This window comes from Macaca mulatta, chromosome 7 (assembly GCF_049350105.2).
Source record: "Macaca mulatta isolate MMU2019108-1 chromosome 7, T2T-MMU8v2.0, whole genome shotgun sequence".
NCBI classification, from domain to species: domain Eukaryota; kingdom Metazoa; phylum Chordata; class Mammalia; order Primates; family Cercopithecidae; genus Macaca; species Macaca mulatta.
In genome coordinates, this window is record NC_133412.1 from 41,162,807 (window position 1) to 41,171,427 (window position 8,621).

General features: G+C 42.9%; 1 protein-coding gene across 1 annotated transcript in view; it reads right to left on the bottom strand.

Moving 5' to 3' along the window:
• HERC1 (HECT and RLD domain containing E3 ubiquitin protein ligase family member 1) overlaps positions 1–7,852 on the bottom strand; it is a 224,019-nt gene extending 216,167 nt beyond the window's left edge. The window contains exon 1 of the mRNA XM_077939543.1: positions 7,688–7,852. The gene's annotated coding sequence lies outside the window, so the exon portion shown is untranslated. The remainder of the gene's footprint in view (positions 1–7,687) is intronic.
• Positions 7,853–8,621: the final 769 nt, after the last annotated feature.

Here is an 8,621-nt window from a genome sequence, read left to right on the forward strand (position 1 = left end):
ACTTCACCTGCACATAATAAGCTACATGTATGAATGCAATATTAGTGGACAATGTATTTCATTTTCAAGCTGTAAGAACCAATCATCTACAAGCATTAAGTGCCCATCCACAAGGGGTCACCAGAATGACTACTATTTTTTAAATCACTTATCTCTGGTTAAAAAAAAAAGAAATATATATATATATATATATATATATATATATATATATATATAAAGTATGACAACATATTCTGTTGGTGCTTTCACACATTACTGGTGAGAATGCAAATTGGTACACTTGTGAAGGAAAATTTGGGGATTTGGGAATATCTAACAAAACCACATGTGCACTTAACTTTTGAACTAGCAATCACACTTACAGAAATCTGCCTTGAAGAAACAGTTCTAACAATACCAAAATACTATGTACAAGACTATTTACATAAGAAACGACCGAAATGCCCATACATAGATGAATGGTTGAAGAGGTTAAGAAACATCTACACAGTTAAGTCACAGCTGTAAAAAAGAATAGGCTGGGTGCAGTGAGACCAGCCTGGGCAACACGACAAAACCCCATCTCAAAAAAATCAACAAATTAGCCAGGTGTAGTGGTGCACACTTGTAGTCCCAGCTACTCTGGTGGCTGAGGCAGGAGGATCGCTTAAGCCCGGGGGATTAAGGCCGCAGTTTGAGCCATTATTGTACCACTGCACTTCAGCCTGGGCAACAGAGTGAGACTGTGTCAAAAAAAAAAAAAAAAAAAAAACGCAAAGAAAATGAAAGGAATATCTCTTCAAAAGAATGAACTGATTTGGAGTAATTTCCAGGATATACTATTGAGTGAAAAAAGAAAAGTGCAAAAGAGTGTAATATACTCTTCGCATAAAAAAGAAGGGACTAGGAAAACAATCTGGCAGTTGCTCAAAAAGTTAAACATAGAGTAATCATATGACCCAGCAATTCCACTCCTAGGTATATATACCTTTGAGAATTAAAAATATATGTCCACACAAAAAATTGTACATGAATGTACAAAACAGCATTATTCATAACAGCTAATAAGTAGAAAACCAAATGTCCTATAACAGCTAATAAGTAGAAAACATAATGTAGTATACTCATACAATGGAATAACATTCAGTTATCAAAAGGAATGAAGTACTGATACATGCTACAACACTGACGAACCTTGACAAAATTATGCTAAGTGAAAGACGCCAGGCACAAAATGCCACATATTATATGATTCCATTAACACAAAACATCCAGAATAGGCAAACACACACAGACAGAAAGTAGATTGGGAAGGGGATCTGGGAAGTGATTGCTAATGGATACAGAGTTTCTTTTGGGGTGACGAAAGTGTTCCAGAATTAGATAGTTGTGATGGCTGCACCATCTTGTGAATACACTAGAAACCACTGAATTGTACACTTTAAAAGGGTGAGTTGTATGGTATGTCAATCGTATGGCAATAAGAAATTATATGAGAAGAAAACGAATATAAGAGAATACCCACATATATTTTCATTTGTGTAACAGAAATAAAGGAAGAGACAAACCAGAAACTAAATAGACTGTGTACCCACAGGGCATGGGCAAGAGGTAGAAACAAAGATGGGGGGATGAAAATGAGATAGTAAAAACAAGGAGAGAGTGACATTTTTCAGTACAACTTTTTTCTTTTCTTTTTTTTGAGACAAAGTTTCGCCCTTGTTGCCCAGACTGGAGTGCAATGGCGAGATTTTGGCTCACCGCAACCTCTGCCTCCCAGGTTCAAGCGATTCTCCTGCCTCAGCCTCTCGGGTAGCTGGGATTACAGGCAAGCGCCACTACGCCCGGCTAATTTTGTATTTTTCGTAGAGATGGGGTTTCTCCATGTTGGCCAAGCTGGTCTCGAACTACCAATCTCAGGCGATCTGCCCGCCTCGGCCTCCCAAAGTGCTGGGATTACAGGCATGAGCCACTGCACCCAGCCCAGCACACCTTTTTATATAGTAGTGTTTAGTAGTAGCAGTGTTTAGTAACTGTAATGTTTCATATGCCAAAAAGTAATAATAATTAAAATCATCTAGGGTTGGAGGTAACCCAAAATGGAATAGTAACAATAACAAATGAACCTAATGCATTAGGGATGAATAAGATTAACTAAACTAAAGGGAGTGAGAAAGAAAATAACTAATCTAAGTAACTTTGGAAAACTATTTTGACTAGATACTATGAGGCTAAAGACAAAAATAACTACATACAAATACTCTAGTAAATACGTTTTTCACTAGGGTACAGGTTAGCAATCTGTAACCACTTCATGTGTATTCTAGAAGTCAACAAATTAGTGAGTCTACTCTACATCGTGAACGCCAGTTTTCTGACAGAGACAGAAGTTACAAATAAGGAACGGGAGAAGGTTAGGATGAACTTTGTGGTGTTGGATTAGAATAGGTGTGGCCGAGACGGGTGGATCACGAGGTCAGGAGATCGAGACCATCCTGGCTAACACGGTGAAACCCTGTCTCTACTAAAAATACAAAAAAAACTTAGCCGGGCGAGGTGGCGGGCGCCTGTAGTCCCAGCTACTCGGGATGCTGAGGCAGGAGAATGGCGTGAACCCGGGAGGCGGAGCTTGCAGTGAGCTGAGATCCGGCCACTGCACTCCAGCCTGGGTGACAGAGCGAGACTCCGTCTCAAAAAAAAAAAAAAAAAAAAAAAGAATAGGTGTCAATATGAACCCACGGTTTTAAACATATATAGAAATAAAGGCAGGGTACTGTGGCTCACGCATGGAATCCCAACACTCTGAGAGGCCAAGGCGGGAGGATCACTTGAGGTCAGGAGCTCAAGGCCAGCATAGGCAAAATAGCAGGACCTCGTCTCCACTAAAAAATTTTTTTTTAACTCAGCGGGGCATGGTGGGTGCATGTCTGTAGTCCCAGCTACTTGGGAGACTGAGGTGGAAGGATGGCTTAAGGCCAGGAGTTCAAGGCTGCAGTAAGCTATGATCACGCCACGGCACTCCAGCCTAGGTGACAGAGCGAGGCCCTGTCTCAAAAAGAAAGAAATATCAGTATGTGTGTATGTGCGCGCACATATATGTTTATACATATATACATAAAATATGTGTATGCACATATTATATATATACAAAAAAATATATAATATACTGATATATTTCCTAGTTCTGTCAATTGAAGTCCTAAGAGCAATAAAACTCCACTAAACATAATGAGTATACAGATTTTGATTTTAAATACTATTCTCCAATAAAAGGAACCAGAAGTCCTTGGAGAAGTAGACTACAGGACTGGTGCAACGAAAAATAAAAAGAACAGCCTGTGGCCCCAGAATATAAGGAAGTGCTTGAAAAAGGGTAGAGGCCAACCTGAAAGAATTTCCAATGGCCAAAGCTGGAACAATTCGAACAACAAAATAAATAATGATAGTATTGGATTATAACCCATAGAAAATAAAGATCCATAAGAAGACACTAATATAAACAAATAATTGAATAAATAAGTGAGAGAAAGGTGACATCTCTCCCTTACAGAAGAATTCCAATTAATAAATGCAGAAGGAATGAGGGAAATACAAAATCATAATTAGCCAAACACCACAGTAACAACTGTTGCTGACAAGATCTACCAATGGATGTTAAAAATCAATGGCAGAAAGTTTGAGGAGAAACTGAATATCCACAGTCTCAAAGTATCTCCCCCAAGATATGTATGAACAATAAAGGGAAGAATAGTAACTTTACCATGAAGAATACCACTAAGGGTTCAAAGTTAAAATATCACTAGCAAAAATACATGTCAACACCATGTACCCCCTAATACGATGCATTGAGAAGGATACAACATCACTTCTGTAGTTTTCTTGCAAAACATGCTTAGCCTCAATCAAATCATGAGAAAAAACATTAGACAAACCCAAAATGAAAGAAGTTCTACAAAATAACAGTACTCATCAAAAATGTGAAGGTCATGAAAAACAAAAACTGAGGAACTGTCAGAGATTGGAGAAGGTGAAGAAGACATAACAACTGAATGCAACGTGGGAACCTAGATTAGATCCTAGAACAACAACAACAAAAAAGGCATTAATGGGAAAAACCAGTGAAATTAAGTAAAATCTACAGTCTAGTTAATAGAATTACACCAATGCCAACTTCCTGGTTTTGATCATTGTACTATGGTTACATGTAAGTTGTTAACATTAGGGGGTGCTTGGTGAAGAGTATGTAAGAACTCTGTACTATTTCTGCAACTTTTCTGTAAGTCTAACATTATTTCTAAATAAACCATTAAAAATAAATAAAATCCATTAACCAGTCATCTGATACAACTGTCACATCTTCTTGCTCAAGGATCTCATCTGAAATTTAAGTCCTATTAATTTAGAGAGCCCAGTAGGAGACATCAGAACAAACTAAAATCATAAAAATCGGATCTGGCATCTAGTAAGTAAATAACTACTTTATGCTCTTTTTCACTTTTTGTAGTTAAAGAAAATGCTAACAGATGTGACTTTACTGGCTTTGCAAATTTCTCTGTAAATGATTTGACCAACTTTTTATGTTTTCAACATCATGATAATCTGCAATGTGTGCTCATAACAATGTATTTTATGCGTTAAGCCGAAGTTGTGTAGAGCTTTGTTGTTGATTTTTTTGTTTTTTTGTTTGGTTGGTCGGTTTTTTTTTTGTTTTTTTTTTTTTGAGATAGAGTCTCACTCTGTCTCCCAGGCTGGAGTACTGTGGTGCAATCACAGCTCACAGCAGCCTCAACCTCCCAGCCTCAATTGATCTTCCCGTCTCAGCCTCCCTAATAGCGGGAACTGCAGGTATGCACCACCATGCCCAGCAAATCTTTGTATTTACCATAGAGACAGGGTTTCACCGTGTTGTCCAGACTGATCTTGATCTCCTGGGCTCAAGCCATCCTCCCACCTCGGCCTCCCAAAGTGCTGGGATTACAGGTGTGAGCTACTCTGCCTGGCCAAAAGTTCTATTTACAGTTTTAAAAATACCTTCAACAGATTATAGTATATTGTTATTATACAGTTATCCAACTATAACATTCAAGTTTTGTTTCACAAGTTTCTTTTCTTTTTTTTTTTTTTTTTTTTGAGACGGAGTCTCGCTCAGTCGCCCAGGCTGGGGTGCAGTGGCCGGATCTCAGCTCACTGCAAGCTCCGCCTCCCGGGTTCACGCCGTTCTCCTGCCTCAGCCTCCCGTGTAGCTGGGACTACAGGCGCCCGCCACCGTGCCCGGCTAAGTTTTGTATTTTTAGTAGAGACGGGGTTTCACCGTGTTAGTCAGGATGGTCTCGATCTCCTGACCTCGTGATCCGCCCATCTCGGCCTCCCAAAGTGCTGGGATTACAGGCGTGAGCCACCGCGCCCGGCCCACAAGTTTCTTTTCATCCTAACACAAACGTTTCACTCTCCAAGCCACAATGTCATCATTACCATCATTTTAAAATCTGAAAATCTGAATTTTAAAAGATCAGCTCCTTCAATACAATTCAGCCCTTTTTTCTTTTTCTATTTCAAATATTAGGGAGTATTTAGCATGACTTTTTTGGGGGAAAAATGCTTGGGACATTGGAATTGTATTACTATTTATTATTTGCACCCTCTACTAACCAATCCAGTCCAATCAACAACATATCCTCCAAAATTCCTTTAAATTAAGTGAGATTTTCAAGAGATGTTTATATTAATAAGCAGATTAAGTGACGCATTTACATTTGCTTTCTCTTCCATGCACCATCAGGGTGCCTGCATTGGAAATGGAATACATGACCAGCAAATGAATGGATGTGTCACATGTAAACAGCATGACTGGAAATTTAAGAAGCAAAATGATAAGAACCTTCGGGAAAGCAAAATTCATAAAAGTTTAGAATTACAAGAGGCCTTAATAGGCCATTTAATCCATTCCAATAACAACAACCCGAGATGACAATCTATCCTATTTTTAAAAGGCTCCAGATTTCCAACCTCCCTAGATATCTCATTCTGCCATACAATCTTGTCATGTGATTTGGGGGAAATATTATGACTGTTCTTTGCCCTACCTAATGCTACCTTTTCTCAAATAATATAGCAATACATCTTAACTCACTTCCAAGATATATAAATGTGTATAGGTGCATAATACATATGTATATGTGTCCGTGTATGTGTATATATATGTATATGTACATTAATGCATAAGACAGGCACCTAGGACACTCAATTTTGCTTGTATAAACACAGGCTTTGGAAACACATATATTAAAGGGACATACTCATCCCACATTAATCACAACAGGCACTATGAAACAAACAATGTCACAGAACAATTTTGGTCTAAAAATATCCAGTAGAAATCAATTTCATAAAACCTTGAGGTAAATAGGTTTCTTCCCACTATGAATAATCATAGTTTCTTCGCCTTCTACAAATACTGCCCCATTTTGAGCAACCACCACTAGCAGCATTGTAAAAATATAATACATACATATGTACTAGATCCAAATAAACAATGTTTTAACGTTTGGTTTTTCAAACCACTTAGCTAACAATCATTTTGGAAAAGGGCCCAATGAAAAAGATAGTGATGGCAGAGTTCAGCCAGTGATAATGAACAACTAGCCAGTTTTAATCAAGCAGGCCAGAGAACTGATTCAAATAAAACAAATCATTTTGGGAACATATATAGAATGAGGAAGTCCCAAGCAAGGATTTAAAAAAAAAAAAAAAAAAAATGTGTCTGTTAGGAAATACACCAAAATGTTAACCATGAAATGCCACCTCTGGAGATGTAATCACAAACATGGGTTAGTTTGTTCAGATTTGTTATTCCTATCATTTGATTATCTCTATATTCTAAGTATTATAGACATTTCTTAAACTAAAACAAATCTGTCCCTGTGTTTCACAGCTCTCTAAGATAACATGTCTTTTACATAACCTCCTGGGAAAGGTGGTACAAGCTCCTGTTTTCCTCGTGTCTCCCAGTAACCTGCCTCCCATCACAGAACAGACTTCACCATGTTCCCCGGGGTAGCTCCTGTCATCACCATCATCATCTTCATCTCACGCTGAAGACTAAACAATGCGCCCCGCCTCGCCTCGCCTCCCGGTTGCAAAGGCTTTATAATTTGTTGTTTTATCGGGGCGGGAGATTTGGAGAAAGGTTTAGCAGATGATGAGTTGCCCCCACCCAAAGGCAGAGGAGAGGAGGAAGACACGTCGTCCCAGCCTCCACCCCGCTAAAGGCGGCCGGCGCCTGGGGACACCGGGGTCGCGGCTCTCCCCGCACTCTGAGAGGGAGTCGGCCGCCGCCCTCGGACCGAGCCCCAGCCGAAGCAGGGGAGCTGGTCAGCGGATAAAGGAATGAGGCAGAAAGAGACGCGACCACCGTGGGGCCAAGGCACAGACACTGTAAGCTTCTGGAGGGGCGGGTCCCTCGGCCCTCTCCTCGGGCGCCTCGGCTTCTACGCTGCTCGGAGGCGCCCGGGCGGCAGGAGGCCTCTAGAGCCGGGGACCCGGGAGGGCCGCGCCGCGCCGAGAGGGCTCCCCCAGCTCGCTTGCCGTCCACCCGGGACCCCAGCAGCACCGCTCGGCGGCAGTCCCGAAACGGTCCCGGCCGGCCCTGCGCGGCTGGTAAAGTACACACACACACACAGGACCAGGAGGACAGAAGATGATGCGTTACCGTATGCGGCTCTGGAGCTGGCGGGGTGGGGCGCGGCTCCGGCGACCCGAGCCCGGCTCGGCAGAAGCTGCGGCGGTCGCGTCCTTTATTTTTGCTGCAGCAGCAGCGACTTGTCAAAGGGAAAGACGTAAGAGGCGGCAGCAGCAGCGGCGGCAGGCGAGTCTCGCGAGATTTGAGCGGAACTCTCGCGCAGCCGGGAGCCCTCGCCCCGCCCAGCAGGCCCAGAGCGGGAGGTGAAAGGGGAGCGAGGAGGAACGCTGCTCAGGTGGAGCTGGGGGTTGAGCGAAAAGGGGGGAGGGGATTTGGGCGCGAGGGGAGCCAAGCTAGGTGCTGGGGGCACTTTGCCACCGCGCGGCCCTCACCTTTCAGCCCTCGCGGAATCCGGGCAGCCCCGACTGCCTGCGGGGACCTGACTCCGCAGATGAAGCACAATTGGGGGCGTTTCACAAAGGATGGTGAGGAGTGGGGGGCCATGCGGTGCGCCCCGTTTTCCTGGTGGTGGGCAGGGAAGACTCCGTCGCCCGGCGCGGCTCGGGGACACGTGGTACGGCCGGCGGCAGGGCCAGGGCCACACCCCTTTATCTCCGCCGCGCACCCGGCGCCCCACGCTCTTTATCTCCCATCGCAGCGGAGGGCCGGCCAAGTTCAATCACATAAAAGCGTTTCACTTGACCTACTCTTCTACTTTGTTCGTGTCTTTGCGCCTTACGGGACTGCCAGAACGCTGCAGATGCCAGGGCCTGGCTCCTAGGTTTTCTTTTCTGTTTGGGAACACTGAGTAAAGCGTCCTTTGGGTGACTTACATCCTTGATCATGACCTCGACCTCCACAGTGAAACCCCATGAGGGGAAGGACACGGACTGGCTGAGTCCTCACCGTATCCCCAGTGCCTAACATAGGTCCAACTGGACATTAAATTGTTGAATGAATACCC